The sequence below is a fragment of the Schistocerca cancellata genome, chromosome 2, assembly GCF_023864275.1.
Source record: "Schistocerca cancellata isolate TAMUIC-IGC-003103 chromosome 2, iqSchCanc2.1, whole genome shotgun sequence".
NCBI lineage: Eukaryota > Metazoa > Arthropoda > Insecta > Orthoptera > Acrididae > Schistocerca > Schistocerca cancellata.
The window spans coordinates 122599615-122626901 of NC_064627.1; the positions used below are offsets into that span (position 1 = coordinate 122599615).

Sequence of the window (27287 nt, forward strand, 5' to 3'; positions counted from 1 at the left end):
GGTATGACTGTCAGCTTACGAACGTATGACTTTCTTAAAACTTGTTTAAGAGAGCACTGAAATGAGAGTCGTGTGTACTACGTCCCGTACTGAGAGGCTGTGACGTGTTCCGTGCTACAGAAAGGAAAAGGTCTTTCTATGGCCATGCGTTTCCTCTAGGAACCAGTTCCGTCAATAACCTTGCAAGGCAGGGGGCGTACGTGGCGCACGGCGCATTAACGTCACCAGCGATTACCTCTCTCCGCTGCAGAGACAGCGGCAGCCAGAGATAAACGAGGGCTGAGAGCTGGCGAACCGGTTACAGCCGGTTACCCACTCAGCCCTTATCTCTGCAAATTGGGGTTACGCTCCCTTTCCCCTGGCGAGGAATCTCACGCCCGCACATCGCGACAACACGTCGAGCCACCGCGACTCCACATCTGGTGGCTAACCTCGAATCCTTGGAGTGCATCCAGCGAAAGACGGCAGTGTGGTTTTGTTGAAATCTAGAATCCACAGGGGGCACACTTACCGAATCCGCTTCTTCATACATTTACTGTTTTATTTATCTTCTCCTCGTTTCATTTTCAAATGTCGCCACAGAGTACATCATAATACCGTAAATTTTCGAACTGTCCTGCATTGGTCATTACTCGCCGCATACAGTCGTTATCGTTTAAAATTTTCACCTATTGTCCGCCTGTTTCTCTGACTAGATCCACGCTTTGAATTAATTTACTCTGTAAACACCACAAGTCAGTAATAGTGGTAGCAGTAGCAGCCCAGATCATGCTTGGTGTTGGTTGTAGTTTTATTCAACTGCAGGTCACTTGTACGAGGATGTTAGACGTTTTGTGGTATTAACATATCAGAAGAACAAAAATGTAGTAACTCATATTACCGCCATTTACATACTTATAGGTCTAGTCTGACAAGAATGTTACAGGCAGCTGGCCGTAGCCTTAAAGTAAGAACCATCGCTGCATTTGCCTGAAGTAATATAGGGAAACAACAGAAAATGTAAATCGTGACAGCCGAATGAAGATTGGAACCTCCACCCTCCCGAATACAAGGCCAGTCCATTTAAAATGGTGTTCTCTCATTTGGTTTATTCCTACCGACCCACTGTACAATACTGTTCTGCAATGAAGTTATTTAACTCTATAAAAGGCTAGTGCAACACCGTTCATTCGTCTCTCACTACCAATCACGGCAAGCATTACACATGCAACACACATATTACTTCACAAGTTCACCGGAAAAATTAATCACGCCTAGACAAATCATTACAAGCATCATTTAATATCGTGTAATTCCGCACTTAGAGTTGATAACGGCCTGTATTGGGTTAGAAAGTGAGCCCACAAGGTTACGTAGGTACGTCGCACCCAATTTAAGCCACTCGCTGAGGACTTGTAGTAGTTCCACCAAATTGCGGAGATGCTGATGTCGGCGTTTTACATGCTGTTCCAGTTTGTCCCTCAGATTTTCTATGGTGTTCAAGTCAGGTGATTATGCAGGCCGTCCGCAGCTCGTGGTCGTGCGGTAGCGTTCTCTCAGAGCCATTTGAACCATTTTTTTTTATTATGCAGGGCAGTCGAGATATAGCAGTGTGGTGAGAGTCTTCAGAAAATCAGTCACGTATTCTCAACCCGATGAACTTTGCAGTTATCGTCTGCGTGTGCGTGTATGAGCAATAGCCTCTTGCGAAGTGACCGACTCCAAACGTTCACTCCTTGCAGTTCCCGTCGTAAAGTTCTCCCGCTAACAGGTAGGAATTGACCTCCATTCACTGCATGTACCAATGCCTGTCCGGTTTGGAGACGATTTTGATTCACAAACTGCGAAACGCATTTCTGGTCTCTTTCAGTCAGAATCTTTTCCCGACCACAATTTTAACCTCGTGTTTCGTGGCCACGTGTGTTATATATACACTTCTTGTAGACACGTTCACCAGGCGGCCGCGAAACACCAGGTGAAGCCGGGCATGCCCAAACATGATTGCCCCTTTCTGCCACTCTGCAACATCCTAACATTTACACTACTGGCCATTAAAATTGCTACACCACGAAGATGACGTGCTACAGACGCGAAATTTAACCGACAGGAAGAAGATGCTGTGATATGCAAATGATCAGCTTTTCAGAGCATTCACACAAGGTTGTCGCCGGTGGCGACACCTATAACGTGCTGACATGAGGAAAGTTTCCAAACGATTTCTCATACATAAACAGCAGTTGACTGGCGCTGCCTGGTGAAACGTTGTTGTGATACCTCGTGTAAGGAGGAGAAATGCGTACCATCACGTTTCCGACTTTGATAAAGGTCGGATTGTAGCCTGTCGCGATTGCGGTCTATCGTATCGCGACATTTCTGCTCGCGTTGGTCGAGATCCAATGACTGTTAGCAGAATATGGAATCGGTGGGTTTTTCAACACGATACCACGGTTCATTAAGGGTAGTGACTGGCGTATTGTGACGAGCCAGTTGCTCGGCCACCATTGACCAGATGTTTTCAATTGGTGAGAGATCTGGAGAATGTGCTGGCCAGGGCAACAGTCGAACATTTTCTGTGTCCAGAAAGGCCCGTACAGGACCTGCAACATGCGGTCGTGCATTATCCTGCTGAAATGTAGGGTTTCGCAGGGATCGAATGAAGGGTAGAGCCAGGGTCGTAACACATGAAATGTGACGTCCAATGTTCAAAGTGTTGAGGGTTGGCAGGAGAGCCAACACCAGGTATGAGAGGAAGCCGAAAGGCACGCGTTTTAGCTCACGCAGGCTGGCGTGAGGTCTGGAACAGGACAAGGAAATTAGACTTTAGAAAAACGGACGTAGCTGGTGGAATACTTAACTTTAATCCATTAATGATGAGCGTCGCTCTTGACGGTACATGATTACAGTATCAATAGTAACTGGTACTGGCGCCTTGCTAGGTCGTAGCAAATAACGTAGCTGAAGGCTATGCTAACTATCGTCTCGGCAAATGAGAGCGTATTTTGTCAGTGAACCATCGCTAACAAAGTCGGTTGTACAACTGGGACGAGTGCTAGGAAGTCTCTCTAGACCTGCCGTGTGGCGGCGCTCGGTCTGCAATCACTGATAGTGGCGACACGCGGGTCCGACGTATACTAACGGACCGCGGCCGATTTAAAGGCTACCACCTAGCAAGTGTGGTGTCTGGCGGTGACACCACACAAAGTGCCGTCAATGCGAACAAGAGGTTACCGAGACGTGTAACCAATGGCGCCCCATACCATCTCGCCGGGTGATAACGCCAGTATGGCGATGACGAATACAAGCTTCCAATGTGCCTTCACCGCGATGTCGCAAAACGCGGATGCGACTATCATGATGCTGTAAACAGAACCTGGATTCACCCGAAAAAATGGCGTTTTGCCATTCATGCACTCAGGTTCGTCGTTGAATACACCATCGTAGGCGCTCCTGTCTGTGATGCAGCGTCAAGGGTAACCGCAGCCATGGTCTCCGAGCTGATAGTCCTAGCTGTTGCAAACGTCGTCGAACTGTTCGTGCAGATGGTTGTTATCTTGCAAATGGCATCTGTTGACTCAGGGATCGAGACGTGGCTGCACGATCCGTTACAGCCATGCGGATAAGATGCGTGTCAACTTGGCTGCTAGTAATATGAGGCCGTTGAGACCCAGCACGGCGTTCCGTATTACCCTCCTGAACCCACCGATTCCATATTCTGCTAACAGTCATTGGATCTCGACCAACGCGAGCAGCAATGTCGCGATACGATAAACCGCAATCGCGACAGGCTACAATCCGACCTTGATCAAAGTCAGAAACGTGATGGTACGCATTTCTCCTCCTTACACGAGGTATCACAAAACGTTTCACCAGGCAACGCCAGTCAACTGCTCTTTGTGTATGAGAAATCGGTTGGAAACTTTCCTCATATCAGCACGTTATAGGTGTCGCCACAGGTGCCAACCTTGCGTGAATGCTCTGAAAATCTAATCATTTGCATATCACAGCATCTTTTTCCTGTCGGTTAAATTTCGTGTCTGTAGCACATCATCTTCGTGGTGTAGCAATTTTAATGGCCAGTAGTGTATAATCTCTGCCTGACGCGTCTCAGTATTATATGTAATAATCGCAGGAAAAAAATAACAAAGGAAAAACTGCTCGCGAAAACTGTGATTCAGAATGACAGAGAGGGGGGGCGAAATTAGATGGTGAGACAGGGGAAGAGGAGAAGATGGGCAGAGAAAGGGGGAGGAGGTGATGCACAGAGAGAGGGGAAGAGAGAGGAGGCAGTAGGAGATCGCAGAGGAGAAGGAGATGGACAGAGAGAGGGGAAGGGGGAGCTGATGGACAGAGAGGGGGGTGGGGAAGGAGGAGCAGATGGACAAAGAACGGAGGATTCGGAGATAGACAGAGACAGGGGAGAGAAGGAGATTATGACGTATACCCAATTCTCATACATAACAGAAACTTGTGACTTCTCTTTTTTTTCATTTAAGCAGACTGAACCACACCAAAGGGTGGCAGGGCGCATCTAGTAATTAAATAATAACAGAAAGACTAATAAAATATCCATCTTTTACATAATACGTTCGCATTAAGTTTTCTTCCTTTTATTCTTCTCTGGAGCACCTTACGCCGAGAGCTATGCAATGCTCGTATAATACTAACACCTTATCCTCTTTCTGAGCTCAACACCTCAGTCATTATGGAGGATTGCTGACTCGGTTTTTCAGGCTAGCAAATGAGAAGTAGTGGCACACAAAACGTAGAAAAAACATCGACGCCATGGTACTGCTATCAGCTGATAGTTCTGTAGCGTTAAATTAAACTCACTGAACAAAACATGTGTCATCTCAGTGCACAAGCACAGATGAAGAGTTAAGCCTCTAGTTAGTGCAGCGATCGTGTCATGCTCAACCGCGTGCGCACTACCTCTCCATGAGTATAAGGCAGTAGCGATCAGTGACACATTTACGTTTCAAGAGAAACTGCACGTAAACATAAATACACTACTGGCCATTAAAATTGCTACACCAAGAAGAAATGCAGATGATAAACGGGTATTCATTGGACAAATATATTATACTAGAACTGACATGTGATTACATTTCACGCAATTTGGGTGCATAGATCTTGAGAAATCAGTACCCAGAACAACCACCTCTGGCCGTAATAACGGCCTTGATACGCCTGGGAATTGAGTCAAACAGAGCTTGGATGGCGTGTACAGGTACAGCTGCCCATGTAGCTTCAACACGATACCACAGTTCATCAAGAGTAGTGACTGGCGTATTGTGACGAGCCAGTTGCTCGGCCACCACTGACCAGACGTTTTCAATCGGTGAGAGATCTGGAGAATGTGCTGGCCAGGGCAGCAGTCGAACATTTTCTGCATCCAAAAAGGCCCATACAGGATCTGCAACATGTGGTCGGGCATTATCCTGCTGAAATGTAGTGTTTCGCAGGGATCGAATGAAGGGTAGAGCCACGGGTCGTAACACATATGAAATGTAACGTCCACTGTTCAAAGTGCCGTCAATGCGAACAAGAGGTGACCTAGAACTGTAACCAATGGCACCCCATACCATAACGCCGGGTGATACGCCCGTATGGCGATGACGAATACACGCTTCCAATGTGCGTTCTCCGCGATGTCGCCAAAAACGGATGCGACCATCATGATGCTGTAAACAGAACCTGGATTCACCCGAAAAAATGACGTTTTGCGATTCGTGCACCCAGGTTCGTCGTTGAGTACACCATCGCAGGCGCTCCTGTCTGTGATGCAGCGTCAAGGGTAACCGCAGTCACGGTCTCCGAGCTGATAGTCCATGTTGCTGCAAACGTAGTCGAACTGTTCGTGCATATGGTTGTTGTCTTGCAAACGACCCCATCTGTTGACTCAGGGATTGAGGCGTGGCTGCACGATCCGTTACAGCCATGCGGATAAGATGCCAGGTCATCTCGAGTGTTAGTGATACGAGGCCGTTGGAATCCAGCACGGCGTTCCGTATTACCCTACTGAACCCGCCGATTCCATATTCTGCTAACAGTCATTGGATCTCGACCAACGCGAGCAGCAATTTCGCGATACGATTAACCGCAATCGCGATAAGCTACAATCCGACCTTTATCAAAGTCGGAAACGTGATGGTACGCATTTATCCTCCTTACACGAGGCATCACAACAACGTTTCACCAGGCAACGCCGGTCAACTGCTGTTTGTGTATGAGAAATCGGTTGGAAACTTTCCTCATGTCAGCACGTTGTAGGTGTCGCCACGAATGCCGGACATTTGCCACGCCGGATATTTGCCACACTTGCCCCTAGCCAGGTAGCGATCCCTCAGGTAAGGGACGCCCTTCCTCGTACTACTTCTGTCCGCTTTCAAACCTCCGTCTCCACATCTTACTCGATACAACCAGTACGTAAGGGACCTTCTTCTTCGACATCTTGGCGAAATACAGAGCTTCTTTTCCGAAGTCGAAATATTTACAGCTTCTGGGAAACGAAAGCAATACCGACGATTATGTCAGTATGTAATTAGTTCTGCCAAGTATAAATATAGATTCCTCAGTCTGTACTGTAGCTTCCTTTCACGCTTACTGATTGCGATAGAAACAGTCCATCGCCATGGGAGCAACAAGAAAGGAACGACGTAAAGAGAATGCGAATGTACGCTAATCATTTCTTTTTGATCATTGCATTTGTGCCTACTTTAATTACTACAACTGCATGCCCAAAACACAACAAGGAAAGAAGAAATGTGTATGCGAATGTTTGAAAAGAAGAACGACATACTCTATATTAATTTACTCTCTAAAATGCGATATCCCTTTTGGTGAAACATTAGTTAATAAAGTGTAGCGGGACAATGTTCAAAACATGGCTGAAAATACTCGTACGTTCACTAAATAGAGATAAGAACATCTATGATTGACATGTCACCTAAAGTCGACGTGCAATTTTAAAATGTAAGAAATAAGCAAATGAAGTAATACAGAGTGCTATGCTTGTAACGTACGTTGTTGTTCTACATTGTTTAGCTCTGGTATTTACAGGATCACAGAGAAAGCATCCTAGGTTTCGGAGCGAAAAGCCGTAATTGTAATGATCTGCACTACAACAGAAACAAGAAGCACAACTTAAGGAAAAATAATGTAATGCGTATTCCAGCTCACAAGCGATATTGAGCAGATAGTTCCTGTGACTTAGTATGTGCAGAGGTTACATTCGACAACCGGAATAAATTAATAACTGGCTCCCTTTACTGACCACCAGTCTCAGATGAAACAGTTGCTGAACAGATCAAAGAAACCTTGAGTCTCATCACAAATAGGAACCCTATTCTACAATTATAGTTGGCAGTGACTTCAATCTACCTTTCGTATGTTGACAAAAATACATTATCAGACCCATTTTGAACAATTAGTTCACGAGGCCATTCAAATTGTAAATGGTTACGAAAACACACTTGACCTCTTAGCCACAAATAATGCTGAGCATCACGACGGATACAGGAATTAGTGAACACAGTCGTAACGAGGCTCAACTCCGTAACAAAGAAATTCACGAAAACTAAATGCGAAATATACCTATTTACAAAAGCAGCTAAAAATTCGGTTGACTTCTTTCTAAGAGACACTCTCCAGTCCTTCTAAACTATGTAAGTGAAGACCATATGTGGCTTAAGTTCAAAGAAATAGTATCAACAGCACTCGAGAGATTCATACCGAATAAATTAATAAGAGACGGAACTGATCCCCCATGGTACACAAAACACGACAGGAAGCTGCTGCAGGAGCAACGACAAAGGCACGTATAATTTAGACGAACGCAAAATCTCCAATATTGGCGAAGTTTTACCGAGGCTCGAAATTTGGTGGACATTTCAATGCGAGATGCATTTAATAGTTTCCACAACGAAAATCTCTCTAGAAATGTGGCGGAAAATCCAAAGAGATTCTGGTCGTATGTTAAGTAAAGCAGCGGAAAGGCTCACTAAGTACCTTCATACTGCGCGACATTGACGGTAATGTTACTGATGAAGTGGAGTTACTAAATGCAGTTTTCCGAAATTCCTTCACGGAAGAAGACGAAGTAAATATTCCAGAATTCGAAATGAGAACAGTTGCAAACATAATATAGAAGTAGATATGCCTGGTGTTGCGAAGCAAATCAAATTACACTATTAAATAACTGATGTTACAGAGGTGCCTGAAATGTCAGTGACAGAGGAAATCATCAAATATCTTTTCAGAAAGTCCCTAATGTATACGAAAAGTAGGTCTAATACGTTTCTGATGTTCTTCAATAACAATTAATTTTCAGTAGTAGCTCCTTGCCTAGTTTCAGTTGCTTTTACTGGCCTGTTTAAAGATAATCAACAATTTAGTAAGGAATTTTAATTTTTAAAGGACTATATCTAAATGTACTTAAATAGATTTACATCTGCTATAAATGTTTGCAGCTAAACATAAATAAAAACATATTTGAGATGCAAAAATTGTCAACCTTAGGATAAGATCAGTTTTGGAATGTCAATTTTAGGCTCAATTCAAAGGTTCAGTTCCCATTTTCTTTTACATAAGCTTATACTATCAGTTTAACAAAGCATGATATTTTAGGTGATAGTTGCGACTCTGAAGCTTAAGAAAATAATTTTAGAACTCACAATTATTTAATAGTATGGCCATAATATTAGAAGATAGAAAACATTTATCTTCACGTGACAACAATAGGAGCTCTTACTTAAAAAGTAAGTTGCTATTGAAAAAAATTAGATGTAACTCTGTTGGCTTCGTTAATTCACTGCTTCTTGATTACGCGCTAGTAAACCTAGCTGGGACCAGCTAGTTACATCGTTAAGCTATTTAGGGATACTTCTGTGAGGCTTGAAACACTCTTTAATTTTTACAATAAAAGCTGATTCCCATCACACTTTGCACAGGCTTTGGACTGTCAAAATGATAAATGACCATTTACCATTTTGACGTGTTTAAAATCAGCCTAAACAGGCTGAACTAATGTACACTCTATTTACAAATACAACTTAATATTAGCGCCGATAATGCTGCTTCAATGTTTTAGTAATTTTAGCTCAGTAATCTGCGAGGTCTCAGTGGTATTCATAGTTTTAATGCATTATTTTTAACGTATTCTAGTCCAGTTTCTGAATATGGGCAATGGCTTTCAAGCAAGGCCTAATGCTGCCAGTCTCTTCATAATTCTTTACGATTCTTTCTATCCTGTCGTCCAGCTTCAAGTACTTCTTCTTCCTCTTCTTACCTTCAAGATTCATTTCCAATTTCATGTACATGCAGTTTGTGAGCTCTGCTTCCTTTTTCAAGCACTCCACCAAAAGGTGATTCTAGGGTAAGGGTTTCCAATAATACTATTTATTTTGTTGTGCCACCCTTCAACAGCATTCGTCGTTCGGTGCCTTTTTCCGTAGCAGTTCCACATTTCTATTGGGATATCTTCATAGTCTAGCCAGTTGTCCACAAAGTAGTCAAAAAATTGAGAGAGCCTTCCGTTATCAGGAGCTTCTGCATGAATCTCAATCCATCCATTGCTTACTTCCTCTGGTTTTACAAGTGCCAGCACTGCACACATGCTGACGTGAAGTCGTAAATCCTCGCTCTAGCGGCACTCCTCAGTTAGACCGAGAACTCGAATTCTCCTCCATAAACTCTTCTTCATGTGGAAATAGCATCCATTTATTTCAATTGTGGGAAAAACTTGGCGAATGGCCGATATCGCAGCTGCCTCAAAATCGACATTCACTTCTTTAGGACACCACTCAGGGACTGCCTGTTTTATCAGACGGAACAGACGGACGTATGTGTCTTTCTTCTTATTTGGGAGCAGTGCAAATACAATAGGAAGAATGTTTGTTTCTTTAATTGGGCCTCCTAAGTCTGCTTGCTACAGCTCTTAAATGTTCCATCCATAAAAAAATGGGAACATGTTTTTAAACTTTCTTTTCCCTTGCTTCCACTAAAACTCATTATTCTCTCCTCTAATGTATCGTCTTCTAGAAGAAAACTAGTGCCATCTCCGATTTTTAATAGATCTTCATGAAGATCAATTTCATAAGAATTCTTAGGCTCTTGTTGGTTCCCCCGCGCTTGACTCCGTCGACGACGCACGGTTCTCTTCATAGATTCTGAATTAGGCATCACTGTAACAAAGTCATAACCTTTATCATGAAGATTTCCCATTTCATCCGCGTATATCTCCGATGACTGTGTAGTTTCTTCTCGAGACCTTCTCTTCGCCCTTTCCACTTGCTTTCTCATTTCCAGAGCCACATCGTCAGGTGGTCCACAGAGATGTTCTGATACGTTCAACACTTCTCCGTTCTTCGAAAGCAGCTTTCCCTTGCAATGATCCGCTTTTCAGCGTAAGCACACCCACGTAACAACACCTTCTTTAGATTACCTCTGTTTAAGATACGCGCAACTATTGTAATGAGCAGAAGGCGTGCCCTTGTTCGTTTTAATAACTTCAATACTGATGGTCACGTTAGGAACTTCGAAAGCAAACTGAGTGTAAGGACTTTTGTTGCGACCAGTATGCGGGTTCGGTGACCGTCCACGGGCATTTCAGGGGTTGGGCGGCGGGAGAGGAGGAGGGGGAGGGGCAGACAAGGGACCCGACCCTTCGGAGCAGGTAAAATCGTGGCAAATGACCGGCGTGGCAAATGTCAAGAATCGTTAGCGCCAAGATTTCACCCGGAACGAGTCCCGCCCACTCACCCCCGGTTTTCCCGGTCTTTGTTCGGCGCCTGGGCATCGTTTCAGTTGACCCACGTGGTTTACCGCGTTCGGCTGCACTCGCTCGGAGTGAATGTTAAATTAATATCTTGCCAGGTCTTAAATTACGCCAGATAGTTAAAAGACACGTTACCAAAAAACGTGCACAGTTGGCCTCAGCTGTGCCAGGTACTTCCACAGCAAACATAAGAGAAAACAATTTAGCACTGAATTCTTTAAATACGAGAACTCAGTATTCAGATCAATAGCCTATGAAGAAACATACTTCTGTGTCAGAAAAAGCAGCCAAAGCTAAAACAGGATAAACCTACCCTCAAATAATAATTTGCTCGGAGAAATATGAACCACGGTATACTTGACACTCTGAGTTTCAGAACTCAGGCAGTATACGCGAAACAGGCGTCAGTGTTCACTGTAATTCCAGAGGGCATCAAAATTACTTTGTTCCTGCTAGATCGATCCACGCTGTTTTCGCGTGTTATTCACTGAATAGTTTTGCTGAAAAGTTTTAGGGGTGGAAGAAGAGCTAGCACAGCATGAAGGATGTTTTACAGCCGTGAAACACTGCAGCATTTATTTCCTCCATAACTGTTCTGTGACAAACATACACATCATCATTATTATTTTTTAAAATGGTTTGAATGAAATTTACAAAATTAATTAATCTTTTGGTTAAAAATAGACAGGACAAAGAATAACGACAGATTATTTCCCTGAGACGTTTGCAACAGCATATAGTACATTAATCACACAGAAACAGCCGCAATTCTTTGTAACCTCGTTTATAATGCGCAGGTATGGCATTAGAAGAATTTGCAAATTAAAATTCACCCATTACCCATGCAAATACCAACGAAATATGTCATATAAGGAAATATCGTACTGCCTTCATTAGGCATTTCTACTTTATGGCATTCTTACATTCTTTAATTTTCGTGAGTTACTATGAGGGCCTAGATAAACAAAACGACTTTCACTTATCTCTATATAACGTTGATTTTAGACAACAGAGTTAGTCGACTGCATCTGTGGCTTTACTATCTACATAACAGATTCAAGACCATTGTTTTCGCATTGTATGTTTGCTCTGCTGTTACCCTCAAATAAACGTATTATTAATAAGTGAATTAGTTAATGAAAATTTGTCCTTATTGCCCTTAAATAACATCACGTTATTTTTTTTTGTTTTCTATTGCTGGCGATGCTATCAATTCTCTATAAATATTTTTATTTCTTTAATAATGCAAATTCATGTTATATTACCATCCAGAACAACTTAAATTTCTTATCATTACTTAATTTCATCACAGTGTAACGTGTGTTGGACTGTGATGATAACAACTTTGTTGTAGCTTCCAGTTTGCGGAACTGGGAACTGGTGGCTGTTCAGGGGAGGGCTTTACACTATAGAGAGGCGTGGAGGTGGGGTGAATGGGCGGGACTTGTTCCGGGTGAAATCCTAGCGCTAAGGGCACGTGCAAATGTCACAATACGCCAGTCACTACCCTTAATGAACCGTGGTATCGTGTTGAAGCTGCATAGGCAGCTGTACCTGTACACGCCATCCAAGCTCTGTTTGACTCGAGGCCCAGGCGTATCAAGGCCGTTTTTACGGCCAGAGGTGGTTGTTCTGGGTACTGATTTCTCAGGATCTATGCACCGAAATTGCGTGAAAATGTAATCACATGTCATTTCTAGTATAATATATTTGTCAAATGAATACCCGTTTATCATCTGCATTTCTTCTTGGTGTAGCAATTTTAATAGCCAGTAGTGTACCACGCAATTTGTATTGGCACCGCCGAGTCTTAATTACATTAGCATTACAATTTTTTCCACTCGCAACCACCCACTTCCACCCACCGCAGCCAAAACACCATAGTGCACAATGGGAGGCTTAAGGCTACTCCCACGCATAGACGGCATTGGTTTGGGGTGAATAGTTGTGGCTACAAAGTGAAATATAGAGACACACGTCCCAAACCGTTACTCTGTGTCATCTAAGAAATCCTTCTCTTACGATATGGTGGCTTGCGGAGTATCTGTGTAGATGTATAACGTAGATGTAGATGAATGCATGGTGTCCATCTTTCGGACACGTCCGAAAGAACAGACACCACTCATTCACATAATGGATTTCGCCTCGGTGGGCAATGAATCCATAATCTTCAGTACGTATGCACATTTCATTCGACCTCCGGTGGGAATCTAAAATTTGCAAGCATGGTGGACTGCGATAGGTCGGTGTGTAGGAGAGTGAGTCGGCCGGGGACTGTGCCGAGAAAGTCTGCGCATTTGCGATAAACACTGTGTCCTGATGGTGTAGTGGTTAAAGCAACTACCTAGGAAACAGGAGACCCTGGGTTCGAGTCCCAATGAGCCACATATTTTCATTCGTCGCCGGTGATTCCGTATAGGGTCCTGATAGTTGATATCAACAGCTAGAGGAACTATTGATATCAGTTGTATCGGGACTTTACTTTCAATTTACATAAAATCCTTCACTACATAGCATGCATTACTTAACAGATACTTTTTAACTGCCTTTTTAAAGAAGTTCGTTTCAGTACTTCTCGTATCACTTACCGCTAGTTTTACGTCTGGCATTTATTTATTAGAGAGAAAAATACTAAGTTGTTTAGTAATTTGGAGTCCACGGTAAACTGGAGGCCTCCGATAACTGGCTGCGTAATTACTCGTGTTCAGGTAAAAGCCACCGTCCAGTCACGCAGTTCACGTTTCATACGGGTTTCCTAAGTTACTTCAGACCAATGCCAAGATGTTTCGTTTGGTACGGCCATAGATGATTGCTGTCCTCTTCCGTGACCCACGACCAAATGAACGAGAGACGCATCTTTCCCTGTCTCACTGCTGATGAGAGGGCACACACTAAGGTTCTGTTAGTTTTGATGACTTACTGAAACAGCCCCCAAAGGCGAGAGCGCTGAAGCCTGCTAGTGTGATGAAGGAAGAAATTTTTATCATCACTATTTCGTAAGTAACGGGACAAAAGACGTTGGCGCAAATATTCTAGGCGCTCAACATTGTGCCGGTGACACCTAAAACCCTCAGACCTCTGATTTAATGAGCCAGTGGGACATAGTTACTGGCAGTATACATCGACACTTTTCTTTTTACCTTTTGACAGAGATATTGGTAATTGTTCTAACCTGTACAAATAGTACCAAGGTAATCGTAAACAATGACCAATTTCCAGATTGAGATTTTCACTCTGCAGCGGAGTGTGCGCTGATATGAAACTTCCTGGCAGATTAAAACTGTGTGCCCGACCGAGACTCGAACTCGGGACCTTTGCCTTTCGCGGGCAAGTGCTCTACCAACTGAGCTACCCAAGCACGACTCACGCCCAGTCTCACAGCTGCAGAGTGAAAATTTCATTCTGGAAACATCCCCCAGGCTGTGGCTAAGCCATGTCTCCGCAATATCCTTTCTTTCAGGAGTGCTAGTTCTGCAAGGTTCGCCGGAGAGCTTCTGTAAAGTTCCTGGCAGTTTTAATCTGCCAGGAAGTTTCAATGACCAATGAGCTTCTGTAAACTTCCTGGCAGTTTTAATCCGCCAGGAAGTTTCAATGACCAATTTGTTTTCTTAACCTTACTCACCATCTGCGTGAATCCAAAGTTTCGGGATTCAAGCTTCAGTCGGTCTTAGAATTTATTCTGCCCCTTAAGGAAGGAAGGAAGGAAAGAAGATCAGTGTCTAAAGTCCCGTCGACATCGAGGTCAATAGGGACTGAGCACAAGCTCGAACATTTCATAGGAACTAACTCGACATTCGCCTGGAATGATTTAGGGAAATCATGGAAAACCTACATCTGGATGGCCAGAGGCGGATTTGAACCGTCTGCCTCCGAATGCAAGTCCAGTATTCTAACCACTGCGACACCTCGCTCGGTTTCTGTAATTTAAAGTATCGCTTCTTTCATAACTGGCAGCAATTTATATATTATATACTCAAAACAAGGCTAAATCAGTAAAATTTCATGGTTCTGATAAAAAAATCTCAGTACAAGCTTTTACGTTTGTCGTGGGATGAATGGTGTGCCTTCCGGATTTTTATGCCACTCTGTTCATAAGCGTGCTTTACCGATGTAGTGCACCTTTGGTCAGTTGTGTGTTGCCCTCTAAAGAGTTTGAATGAACTGCTGGGGAACAACTGCACTGTTCAGGGGGATCAAACTTTCTGTGAAACGTATCGTCTATGAGGTATTTACAGTGTCCAACCTTTATTAATTTCTAAATATTTTGGCGTGTGCAAGAAGAGATTTTACAAATGTAGGGTGTCGTAAAAATACACCGAGAGAAGCGGAACATCTACCAACGTAGCAATTGATGTGAGTCTCGTCAATGCACTGTACCACGCGTTTTTCCTAGGAGTGAACTATACATGTTGCTCACCATGCACGTACTTATACGTAAGTACATGTGTGGGGTAGGGCACACCTCTGATAAATGTACATCAATTATCATCATTCTGTCGTTACCGGAGTGCAGTCTTCCAGGCGTTGATGTAAACGACCGAATATTAACGCAAGCGATGCGTAATCGGTTGTCAAAGGGCGGAAAAACAAGCCACTGCTAATGGTGACGACCTCGCTTCGGCAATAGAGGTAACTTCTTTTGATAACTGACATTTATTACCTTCTTATGTAGGTGGTTGTCATGAAAATCACTGCACTGAACGGTTCATGTAAAATATATTCAGTAATATGTTATTTGATCAATAAAGAAGTGACTGATAAATTGAATTCTTTATCAATAAAATAATTCGTTGACAATCATTTATTGAAGAGCTACAGCAGCTAGTGACGAGCCATTTCCCGTTTTCTCGTTAGTAACTTTCCTTTGTCGGATATATTTCCGATGCGTTGAAGATCCAGTTGTTCTCAATTTGTTATGCACATATTTAAAAGTACGACGTGTAGGGTGAGTACGTTGAGGATATCTTTCAGCCCGTAAGTCTCTAGCTCTCACTGAATTTCGTTGGCATTCTCCGCAAATGAGAAGCATATTGACTTGTTCTTCGAAGGAATACATCATTCACATTCGCTAGATTCGACTATACTAGTCTTACCGTTCCTATTAGTGATGTACTACGAAACAGTCGAATGGTGTTTACATGTCAATGACATTTTAGATGGATATTTACTATTTGCACGATGTACGAGACAGAATCGTCAGAGCATGTGCTTCGATAAGTGCCGAAGTGATACGGAATACCACTCAGTCCATGATAAGAAGATTGCAGCACTGCATTGATACCAATGGTCATCACTTCGAACGCCTTTTCTAAATGGACGTTCATGCCCCTATTTTTTATCTTAGTTGACCTTACTGTTACACATCATTGGATTCGTCTCGATAGCCACTATCAGAAAATAAGTACCAAACTATAGCATCCCATTTAAAAAAAAAAAAAACAAAGTTGACCTTCATATCTCTGACATCACCCCACTTAGCAACAAAAAACCAACGTCATGTTATGGCCCCACAAATTTTTCAGCTACTGTCATACCTTTGGAATTATTCTAGATGGCACTAGTTAGTGTCACCCTGTATAGCAATGACTCGGGATGATCAACACGACAGCGCCCGAACCACGATTATTAATGTACTTTTTGGAATTTACGAAAGATTAATTGGCGACCGTTGTCATCCTCTATAAACGATTCACATATTCCCCTGAGTCATTTCGAGACAAAGAACGCCGCGATCACACGGATGGTTTCTCATCGGTTTCTGCAGAACCCCATCCTGAAAAAAAGTGATAAAGGAATTGAAAGAAGGATATTTCAGACGAAGAGTTTTTCAGGACTGTGAAAAGGGAAGACAGCGATATAATAGATTGTCTGAAATTAACAGGTGGCGTGGCCCAAGGCATCAAGGACCAAAAAACAGCGAAGAAATATATTGAACTCACTAGAGTAGAACGGAATGGATGAAAAAAAGAATTTTTAAGATAACTTCACGCAAATAACGAAGAGAACAACTTTGATTCTGTTCAGTTACATCCTGGAGAAAGTTATTAGATACACTATGTGATCAAAAGTATCCGGACGCAACTGGCTGAAAATGACTTACAAGTTTGTGGCGCCCACCACCGGTAATGCTGGAATTCAGTATGGTGTTGGCCCACCCTTAGCCTTGACGACAGCTTCCACTCTCGCAGGCATACGATACGTTCAATCAGGTGCTGGAAGGTTTCTTGGGGAATGGCAGCCCATTCTTCACGGAGTGCTGCTCTGAGGTGAGGTATCGATGTCGGTCGGTGAGACGTTCCAAAACATCCCAAAGGTGTTCTATAGGATTTAGGTCACGACTCTGTGCAGGCCAGTCCGTTACAGGGATGTTACTGTTGTGTAACCACTCCGCCACATGCCGTACGTTATGAACAGGTGATCGATCGTGTTGAAAGATGCAATCGCCATCCCCGAATTGCGCTTCAACAGTGGGGAGCAAGAAGGTGCTTAAAACATCAATGTAGGCCTGTGCTGTGATAGTGTCACGCAAAACAACAAGGGGTGCAAGCCCCCTCCATGAAAAACACGACCACACCACAACACCACCGCCTCCGAATTTTACTGTTGGCACTAAACACGCTGGCAGATGACGTCCACCGGGCATTCGCCATACCCACACCCTGCCATCGGATCGCCACATTGTGTATCGTGATTCGTCACTTCATACAATGTTTTTCCACTGTTCAATCGTCCAATGTTTACGCTCCTTACACCAAGCGAGGCGTCATTTGGCATTTACCGGCATGATGTGTGGCTTACGAGCAGCTGCTCGGCCATGAAATCCAAGTTTCCTCACTTCCCACCGAAAACTATGGTAGTACTTGCGGTGAATACTGATGCAGTTTGGAATCCCTGTATCGTGGTCCGGAGACATCACGACCCTATTCAACTGTCGGCGGTCTCTGTCAGTCAACAGACGAGGTTGGCCTGTACGCTTTTGTGCTGTACGTGTCCCTTCACGTTTCCACTTCGCTGTCACATAGGAAACAGTGGACCTAGGGATGTTTAGGGGTGTGGAAATCTCGCGTACAGACTTATGACACATGTGACACCCAATCGTCCGCAGCTCGTGGTCGTGCGGTAGCGTTCTCGCTTCCCACGCCCGGGTTCCCTGGTGCAATTCCCGACGGGGTCAGGGGTTTTCTCTGCCTCGTGATAACTGGGTGCTGTGTGATGTCCTTAGGTTAGTTAGGTTTAAGTAGTTCTAAGTTCTAGGGGACTGATGACCATAGATGTTAAGTCCCATAGTGCTCAGAGCCATTTGAACCATATGACACCCAATCACCTGACCACGTTAGAAGTCCGTGAGTTACGCGGAGCGCCCCATTCTGCTCTCTCACGATGTCTAATGACTACTGAGGTCGCTGATATGGCGTACCTGGCAGTACGTGGCAGCACAATGCACCTAATATGAAAAACGTATGTTTCTGGGGGTTTCCGGATACTTTTGATTATAGTGTAGTACTATAAAGGAATTTCATAAGATTTGCACCAGGGAACGAGGATATAAAAACAGATTACTTGATATACGCGGTGACGTAGCGGTACTGAAGAAGACCAAGAAACAGCGAATATAAGAGTTGACTAACTGCATAATACGGACAGATTCATTGGAGTATAAATCTGTAATGGGAAGACAGTGCTTTGACAAACATAAAAGATGCTTCCGGCATCTGGTAATATAAAGAAACAACTATAAGGCAGCTCAACAGCACCTAGTGAGTGTAGGAAGAGATACAAGATCCTGGTTCCGAAAATAACGCGATAAAACAGCGTTTGAGAAGAATAACAACAACGTAACTACTAACGATGCGCCATAAGAACAGTAAAATGTTATATCTGACCTACATTTTTGTATGCTACAGAAAGTACGATTAGAAAAGGAGAACACCCAAAAATAAAGAGAGAAAAATGCTCCGAAAAAGGGTGGGCCAAAAATGAAAGCTGCTCGGAGAAGACTACACCTCGACAAATAATAATTGGTACATACAGTTGGTAGAATTGATGGAGAAGAGAAGAACAGAGTTTTATGAAGGTATATGATTGGACGTATGATGGAATAACGTAGACTATGCGAAACTGAAGACCTGTGAATTATTTGTTGTTTTCACTGTTGTGAAATCGTCATCTTGAAGTCATTGGAGAATAACCGTCATTAGACCGCAAGGAGTCGCGGAATAAGTTGCGACACAAAATGTAGAGAATCTGTGAAGACAAGCGAGAGAGAGCATGTAGATCTCTGGTGTTGCGATATTACAGTGTTGCCGTTTTGAATAACAAATAACTCTGAAGAGGTAAGCTGTTAACCATATATAATATTAAAATGTAGCACAAAACGCAAAACAACACACACGAATGTTGTGAAGGCTTAGCATTAATGTGCAAGAAAATTACGCTACGCTATGTGATGTATCAATATTCCGATATCTGTAAATTACCTCTATAAGTTCGCAGATTAGTACCTTTACGTTACAAACATATAAAAAGCGCCAGTTGTAAAAGATTTCGCTCAAAATATTTCACTTTTTCTAAACAAATTAATTGAAAAACGTTGTTATAATATTTTTAGGGGAGCATTGCGCCACCACAGAGACATTAATTAAATCTAATACTATACAGAGGATTTAGCTCTGTCGTCATCAAGTTATCATTATAAACATGCAGCACAGAATACCCTAGAAATACTATTGATGAATACACAATTAATGTCGTTTGCTGTTGTACGTATAAAATGCTCACAGAGAACTGTCGATGTCATCAAGGCGTAAGTAATTAACTATTTTAAATAGTGAGCAGAGCTAACTCTGTAGCATTTCTCCGATTGCATTAATACTGAAAGTATTTCTAAAGCGATACAGGTATAAACTTAGTAATTTGATCGTTGCGACCGCAACAATGACTTAGGGAAAATTCAGCTTCGGCTACGTAAGTAGTTTGAAAATATAGTTGATCATATATTTTCTGTTAGGATAGTATGTTTAACACGTTCGCTGCCATCGGCGCACCAGAATCCCTGGCCGATACTGGTGCATATGCCGTGGACGTGCCTGCGGTGCGAGACACTCAGCTTTTGCGACGCACCACGGTTTAGTCGGGTACAGCCATTCGGTGTGTTTTATTTCGCGCAGGCACTTTAAGGACGTATTGTTTTCAATTTTACGGGTGCGGTTCGCGTTTTTTCCCTACAGTTTTTCTGTGTTGTGGAACTGAAAATGGAAAACAATCGTGACACGGTGGGCCCTTCAGAACCTAAGAAACGCAAAATACTGGACACAATAAACGTACAAAAATTAACGGATGCGGAATTATTACGAATATTAGAAGAAAGCGATTCAGAAACGGAATTGGCCAGTGGGGAGGACGGGTGGGAATCCAGTGAAGAGTCTGACGGAGCCGAGTTTGCTTTAGATGAGACTGTAGAAATGGCTGTGAATCCAAGCGACAGGGGAAAGGCAGACGGAGTAGTAACAAATATTGTGCATGGGAAAGCGAGCCAGTTGGAATGGTAAATTGCCCGTTTATAAAAAAAATTTGGCGCTGCTAATTCAACTAACAGGAAACACTCCCTTAGAATATTTACGTCTTTTGTTGACGGACGAATTTTTATTGAAAGCTGTAGAAGGAACAAATCGAAACGCAACTGAATTATTCCTTTCTGTGGGAACCAAAGAACAATCACGAATAAATTGTTGGAAAGATGTGACAGGTGGCGAATTGTTAGTGTTCTTGGGAGTTTTCCTGTACATGGGAAATGTAAAGATGAGGAAGTTGCAGGACTATTGGAAAAAGGGCCCTTTATTTCACGTGAAAGGATTTGCCTATAGTATTTCACGTATTCGTTTTCTTCTAATACTATGTGCATTGCATTTTTCTGAAAATTCAAAACAGGGCGAACCAAAACCATCCGACAGGTTGTATAAAATACGTCCAGTTATCAATTTTTTCATTGGAAGGATGTGCCAAGTTTACTACTCTGGACGGGAACTGTCACTGGACGAATCAATGATCCTTTGGCGTGGAAGATTACTTTTCCGCCAATACATCAAAAATAAAAAGCACAAATATGGCATAAAGCTATATATTTTGGCAATTCCCACTGGAATGGTCCTAAAATTCGCGGTATACACTGGCATGCTGGACGATTTAGGAGGAAGAGGCCATGCGCAAAAAATTGTTCTTTATTTACTCGATGAAAAGTTGAATGCTGGTCACCACGTGTACATGGACAATTACTACAATAGCTTCACATTGGCTTAGTTGCTCCTGGATAAGAAGACTCACTGCACGGGAACTCTGAGGGCGAATAGGAAGGATATACCCAAGGAAATACAGAAGGCAAAATTACGAAAAGGTGAAACCGTTGCCAGATTTGCGAAAGGAGTTATGATAGGTAAGTGGCGTGATAAGAGGGATGTTTGCTACATTTCTAATGCATTTACAAATGAAATGGTTGAGGTTGAAAACAAAAGAAAGGAGAAGAAATCTAAGCCCTTGGCCATTGTAAACTACAATACATTCATGTCGGGAGTTGATCGGCACGATCAGATGTTATCATATTACCTCTCGGAACGAAAAACCATACGCTGATACAAGAAACTTTTTATCCACGTTATGGAAATGATGCTGACAAACGCACATGACATACACAATAAATATTCTGGCACAAAAATACCCCTACAAGAATTCAGACTCAGTATTATAAGAACAGTATTGCTACAAAAGCAGGTAGAACGGCCAGTCAGAAATCCCCAACATGTTGTGGTAAAACGAGAATCAACTGGAAAATCAAAAACACCGAGAAAAAAGTGCAGATCATGCGCCAGCCGAGGACAATGAACAGACACGATTTACGAGTGGCCATGTTGCCCAAATAAAGCAGGGTTTTGTTTGAATTGTTGTGTTACTCACCACCTCTAAAGGCAGATAGCACTTTCTTTGTACTTAACATTTTTCGACAGTTATGTGTAGGTACTATTCTTGAACTTTGTATTTATTTTATTTGTTTGAGTGTAATCGGTAACGTTCTTGATTGTATCTTTTCTGATATTTGACGTACATTGTATTTCAGAAGTTTCTTCAAGATCTTGTGTTTGTTTTTGAATGCTGTTTCTACTATATTTCTTGTTCAATAAATAAGTCGTTTGTCAGTAGGATGTTTCGTTTTATTTTTGAATATAAAATAAAAATGTAGTACTCTAAACTGTCACAATTTTCAGGAAAAATAAACGAGACGCACTAGCACGTCCATGGCCACCCGCTACAGAATGTGGCGTGATATGCCACTGACGCCTTAATGCGCCCCAAAAAAATGTGATTCACGAGAGTAAATTTTGTCTTTTACTTACAAAATAAATACATTTTACATTACTTTTAGCAATCCAATTTGAGATTCTATTAGGAAATAATTGGTTACGTGGCAACGCAAGGCCAATTACAGTGGCAGCGAAGGTGTTAATAAGGTTTTGACTGCACATGTTATCTGTTGTGTTTCCAAATGAGCCACATACTGGTAACAAGTAGAACCATATTTGCCGTTAGAATATTCTGTCTACTCCTGCTTTATAATATTAGATTTACGTTCTTGTCCCTGAAGTTAACCAAACATACTGCACGCATAAAATAACGTAAAATGTTCTCTTATGGATTAGCAGTTTTTCCCGACGACTACTTCATTTTATTAGACAGATTTGACTGATTCTTCGTCATAGCATCATAGAGATTTTCGATGTTGTTTAAAATTCTGACAAATCTGTGATCGAGATTGTTTTGCTACACGTCCAGTCGGTGGATTTTCGTTTCATTAACGCGCAGGTGCTGAAGTCCTTGAGAAAGAGAACACTGTGTCAAGTTCTTCAAGTGTCACATTCAACAATAGAATAGCTTGAACGGTCTTATCGTTACGGCAGATTAACAGTATTTTGGCAACAGGACTATTTGTCAAAATATGGGGCAGCTTTTCTGCGATGATCTTGTTCACCCGAGAACAGATCCTACACAATAATTGCAATGAAAAACTAAAGGAAGACATGAACTATTGATTGTTTCGTGCAGGAGTAGCTGATATGAATGGTAATATTCACTTACCTTCTTTTTTCTTGACCAGCCTGGACGAAAAGAAAAATATAGTGCAACGTTGTAGTCAGTTATCTGACTACAAGGCGTAAATCGCAATGGCGACTTTCACCTAGATAAGTCGCAGTACGCGTTGATTTCTTCATTTTATTCACAAAGACAGAATTTTAAGCCTACTGCCACGATCAAAAACAATTAATTCAATCGGTCTGATCATTAAATTTGAACTCCGCTGGGGAGCAATTCGTCAGAGGTCGTGCATACAACACTCACTTGGTTTGCATGCTACATATCTTCCGAAAGACGAAAACCGAATTTGTAAAACCGTTTCTCGCTGCCGTGTTTACATGTTAAGGTCTGAAGCGGATTTGGTAGCCCAGTTAAATATGGCGTCTGGAAAACAGCTCTTCAGTTTCCGATTTAGTCAGCACAATGGCTGTTCCTCTTCACTTAATTGTTAGAGGTACCCGCTCCATGCTCCTTCACAGCACAATAAGTCACTCCGTCCATATTACCTCTACATCTACATATCTATACTCCGCTAGCCACCAAGCGGTGTGTGGTGGAGAGTACTATTCGCGCCAAAGTCATATTTCCCCCTTCTGTTCCACTCGCGGATCTCGCGAGGGAAAACGACTGTCTGAACGCCTCAGTACGAGCTCTAATTTCCCTTATCTTTGAATGGCGATCATTGCGTGGTATGAAAGTTGGTGGTAATAATATACGCTCTACATCCTCGGCGATTTTGGAATTTAGTGAGCAGCCTCTTCCGTTTAGCGCGTCGTCTATCTGCAAGTGTTTCAAAATGGTTCAAATGGCTCTGAGCACTATGGGACTTAACATCTTAGGTCATCAGTCCCCTAGAACTTAGAACTACTTAAACCTAACCAACCTTAGGACATCACACACATCCATGCCCGAGGCAGGATTCGAACGTGCGACAGTAGCGTTCGCGCGGTTGCAGACTGAAGCGCCTAGAACCGCTCAGCCTCTCCGGCCGGGTATCTGCAAGTGGGTCCCACTTCAAACTTTCTATGAGATTTGTAACGCTCTCGCGATGGCTAAATGTACCAGTCACGAATCTTGCCGCTCTTCTTTGGACCTTCTCAATCTCTTGAATCAGGCACAACTGGTAAGGGTGCTATACAGACGAACAATACTCTAAGACTGGACAAACTATTGTAAGCAATTTCCTTTGTTGAAGGACTGCATCGCTTTGAGGATTCTACCAATAAACCCCAATCTAGAGTGCGCCTTACCCGTTACTTGTGTATTAGCTAAATATTTTGAGAACAAGGCATAACCTGACAACCTAAGCTCGTTTCAAAAACGGTGATGCGTTAACACACGAGTGAAAATTGATTGCGGAAGTGGAAAACCGTCAGCTAGAAACGGATTTCCAGAATTGATTTTGGGAAGTTTAAATGACAAACCAGAAAATATATTGTAAAATCGGTTTACGAAATCCGGTTTTGGGGGCCTCATGCAAAGATAGTGACTATTACGCACGGACTTGCGCGCCTTGAATGGAGCGCTTTGTCCCATCTTTGGTGGTGTAATAGTTTGTAGTTCCGGCAATCGCCACACAAGCGTTGTATTGCGTTGTTTTGTCTTGTCAGGTGACGGTCACCAGATAGTCAGTGTTTTGTTCTTAGTTGCACCTAGTTACTCGAGTAGACATGGCTGGCGCAAGGCTTACATTCGATGAAAGGAAGTCAGTTTTGAAGTGGTATTTTAAGTACGAAAACATTAATGAGGTCCAACGGCAATGGCGAAATGAGTATCAAACAGAGCCACCGATACGTTTAACGATTCGTCGCATTCGAGAAAAATTTGAAGCCGAAGGCTGTGTCAAAGATGTACACAAACAACGATCTGGACGACCTGTAACAGTAACAAGTCCAGCTAACTCCCGTCGTGTGTTACAACAATTCACTCGCTCACCACAGAAGTCTGTGAGACAGTGTGCCCGTGAAGCTGGAGTGAGTCGCTCAAGTGTTCGGCGAATTTTGAAGACAGCAAAGTGGAAGTGCTACATCCCAAGATTGCTACACGCAATGAACGAGGACGACCCAGATCGTAGAATGGAGTAGTGCGAGTGATTTACTAACATCGTGCGCAACGATGAGGAGTTTGCAGAGATGATTGTGTGGTCTGATGAGGCACAGTTCAAACCCAATGGTACAGTAAATCGCCACAATTGCATGTACTGGGCCGCCGAAAATCCGAACGTCCATATCGACAAAGCCGTAACTTTTGCCAGGAGTAAATGTGTGGTGTGGGTTGTCTTACGGAAGCTTGACTGGGCCATTCTTCTTTGACGGCACAGTTACCGGTGAGGTGTAGCTTCAGAAGCTTCAGACATCCATTTTACCTGCCATCCGAGACTTGTATGGAGACGGAAGAGTTTACTTTCAACAAGATGGTGCCCCAGCCCACTACCAAAATCGTCTTAGGGCGTATCTCGACGAAAATCTACCAGGAAGATGGATAGGCCGTAGAGGTATTGTGGAGTATCCACCACGTTCCCCAGACCTAACTCCTCTGGACTTTTACCTGTGGGGAACACTAAAGGACGTAGTTTATCGCCGGCAGCGGTGGTCTAGCGGTTCTGGCGCTACAGTCCGGAACCGCGGGACTGCTACGGTCGCAGGTTCGAATCCTGCCTCGGGCATGGGTGTGTGTGATGTCCTTAGGTTAGTTAGCTTTAAGTAGTTCTAAGTTCTAGGGGACTTATGACCTAAGATGTTGAGTCCCATAGTGCTCAGAGCCATTTGAACCATTTTTTTAAACGTAGTTTATCTACAAAAGTCACACACATTGGATGAACTTCGAGAATCCATCGTACATTCATGTGCAAATATCCAACTGAACACGTTGCAGTCAGTAGTTCGTGCTGCAGTTCGGTGGCATCGTTTTGTGTGTATAGGTTAATGGTGACCATTTCGAACACCTACAGTGATATCTTTAAGTTGGACTTTAAGCTACAGTTTCACCAAAACTGAGACAACTCCGTCAATTAGTTTGCAAGTTATGGACTTTTAAACAGTGGATACATTTTTTTGGACCCCTCTGTATAAACGCAGCGGCATGCAATAGGCTAGGCTAAGTCCGTTACCTGGTGTTCTCTTCCGTTTCCTCTAGTGCAAACGCCGATTCGCAGATAAGAGCGAATGATAGCGAACACTGGCGAATTGCATGCGAGTGCTCTCTCTCGCTGGCCGGCCGTGGTGGCCGAGCGGTTCTAGGCGCTTCAGTCCGGAACCGCGAGACCGCTACGGTCGCAGGTTCGAATCCTGCCTCGGGCACGGATGTGGGTGATGTCCTTAGGTTAGTTAGGTTTAAGTAGTTCTAAGTTCTAGGGGACTGATGACCTCAGATGTTAAGTCCCATAGTGCTGAGAGGCATTTGAACCATTTGAAGCTCTCTCGCTTGTGTTCGATTGCATTCGCTCCGGAGTGAACCAGGCGTCAGAGGTGACCCGACGCTCCAGAAGTTGTCTGCTTTCGCACGAACGCCCGCCAGCGGAGAACATCGAGAGGAATGGAGGAAAGCGAGTGCAGAAGAAGCGAGCGGTACTCACGGCGAGAGTGCGGGGCGCGCCCGGGCTGCGAACTGCGGGCGGCGCGCTCTCGCGGACTTTCTGCGGCCGCTGCTCCCCGCCTCTGTGTTTACATTCCCGCCGAGACCGGTTGGCCGGCCACTCCCGCGTAAGGCGCCGATCTCTCCATCAAACAGTCCGTAGCTGGTGCTCATTAGGAGCCACGGGAGCTGAGGAGGGGGCGCTTTGACAAAAACAGGACAGGCGGATTTCCAGAAAGAAATTTAAGCAGGGTGGCGGGGGGGGGGGGGGGGGGAGGGAGGGTGCAGGGGAACTCGTAGTAGTTTCGCGGAAAAGGTGAAACACACTACTGGCCATTAAAATTGCTATACCAAGAAGAAATGCAGATGATAAACGGGTATTCATTGGACAGCTATATTGTACTAGAACTGACATGTGATTACATTTTCACGCACTTTAGGTGCGTAGATCCTGAGATATCAGTACCCAGAACAACCACCTCTGGCCGTAATAACGGCCTCGATACGCCTGGGCATTGAGTCAAACAGAGCTTGGATGGCGTGTACAGGTACAGCTGCCCACGCAGCTTCAACACGATAGCACAGTTCATCAAGGGTAGTGACTGGCGTATTGTGACGAGCCGGTTGCTCGACCACCATTGACCAGACGTTTTCAATTGGTGAGAGATGTGGAAAAAGTGCTGCCCAGGGCAGCAGTCGAACATTTTCTGTATCCAGAAAGGCCCGTACAGGACCTGCAACATGCGGTCGTGCATTATCCTGCTGAAATGTAGGGTTTCGCAGGGATCGAATGAAGGGTCTTAACACATCTGGAATGTAACGTCCACTGTTCAAAGTGCCG

The 27287-nt window shown here is 43.5% G+C and overlaps 1 protein-coding gene across 1 annotated transcript in view; it reads right to left on the reverse strand.

The window, feature by feature from the left end:
• The window catches only part of LOC126143981 (mast cell tryptase-like), a 66504-nt gene extending 40038 nt beyond the window's left edge, over nt 1-26466 (reverse strand). Inside the window, exon 1 of the mRNA XM_049915462.1 lies at nt 26448-26466. The gene's annotated coding sequence lies outside the window, so the exon portion shown is untranslated. The remainder of the gene's footprint in view (nt 1-26447) is intronic.
• Nucleotides 26467-27287: the final 821 nt, after the last annotated feature.